General features: G+C 45.8%; 1 pseudogene; it reads left to right on the plus strand.

Moving 5' to 3' along the window:
• The first annotated feature begins 676 nt into the window (after positions 1-676).
• On the plus strand, positions 677-1,495 carry LOC123083498 (probable L-type lectin-domain containing receptor kinase S.5; annotated as a pseudogene).
• Positions 1,496-1,718: the final 223 nt, after the last annotated feature.

The following is a 1,718-nucleotide window of genomic DNA, read 5'->3' on the forward strand; positions in this document are numbered from 1 at the left end:
AGCGTTTTTATATGTTACACTGTTTTACTCGTTCAACAGCCTCATTATTCCTCCCACAAGCCCCTCTTTTAGTCTTTCACTAGGGAAAAAAGGGAGATGATTGCATAGTCAAACATATTACTCTGAACAAATTGTCTGCACAGGTTATTAATTTAACCGTTGTTAAATTTCTCTTCAGCTGCAGAACTATTGTGGCAGGCTGTATATGACGATTCCCATTGTCCATGTCTCGTCAAAGTATAACTTACAAATCATAGCTGGCACTGTCATGCTGTGACGGATAAGTTTTCTTCCACCTATAAATGTTTCTTTTCATGTTAATGTCATTGTTCCGCTAAACAGACCTTGTTGATCCTCTTAGATGTCCCTCTTTTCATCCCTCTCTTGTGAAAACAAGGTGGGAAATCGCATAGTCAAACATATTGCTGGCGAGTAGCATATGTCACAACATTTTGCCCGCACCGCTTCTTAGTCTAACATTGGGCCCTTTCTTTTGCAGCTGCACAAATATCATCCAGGCTTTATCCTCACGATTCCCATTGACTATGTCTCTTCCAAGTACTTTGTCAGCTCCTCCCCTGCACTGTACTAAGAAGCAGCGAAGTACAAGGATCGTATAAATACTCCTCTTTCTTGAGAAGGTTGCGGGAAGCTCTAGGAACCATTTAGCATGACAATGCCCAATACCAATAGCATGTTGAGCTTTTCCCATATAGCTTACGCAGCCGTTGTCGTCATGTCATAGCTCTAGGTAGTAGAACCTGCAACTTCAACACAATCAATAGGGATGATTTCAGTTTCAGCCCAGGCTCAACAATTGCAGATGGTGCCTTGCAGATCACCCCAAGTACCGCAAACATGCACCACCGGTCAGGGAGAGTGGTCTATGCAAGGGAAACTCTCATGCTGTGGAACAACAATCGGGCAGCGCCCACCTCGTTCAGGACAGATTTCCTACTCAACATCCTCCCCGGTCAGAATGGGGCTGGAGAAGGTATGGCATTTGTTCTCACAAACAATCCATCGTTGCCCAGCAACAGTAGTGGCCAATGGCTTGGGATATGTAATGCGACGACAGATGGCACGAAGACGGACCCAGTAGTAGTTGTCGAGTTTGACACGAGGAAGAGCTATGAGGATGACCTTGACGGCAACCATATTGGCATCGACATCAACAGCATCAAATCTATTCAGCAGTACCCGCTTAGTAATGTTTCCATCATCCTTTCGAGTGGGACCGATGTATGGGTCAGTATTAGGTACCACTGTACATCAAAATTGTTTCTAGTATTTCTAGTCCAACACAGCATCCGTGGGCGGTATGTCAACCAAGGAGATATCTACATTGATCTATCACAGCTTCTGCAGGACAAGATATATCTGGTATTTGCAGGTTCCACTGGCAACTTCACCCAATTGAACCAGATAAAGTCATGGAACTTCACCATGATAAATGAATAAGCCTGCGTTTCTTTGGCCTTCGGGCAGCAATTAGCGGGAGATGGAGCTATCTGACGTCAGGTTGCTCTTCACGGGAGGGGCTCGACAACACTACAGTTTCTGCCTCTGTTGGAAAAGGCAGTGCCTAGGAGGCGCTTAGGCACGCCTAGGCGCTAGGCAATGGCCAAACGCCTCGCCTAGGGCATAAATGGAGGTCTAGGCACGGCAAGCAAGGAATTGCCTACGCAAGCAAGAAATCATGGCACATACTGCACTAA

This window comes from Triticum aestivum, chromosome 4A (assembly GCF_018294505.1).
Source record: "Triticum aestivum cultivar Chinese Spring chromosome 4A, IWGSC CS RefSeq v2.1, whole genome shotgun sequence".
Classification (NCBI taxonomy): Eukaryota; Viridiplantae; Streptophyta; class Magnoliopsida; order Poales; family Poaceae; genus Triticum; species Triticum aestivum.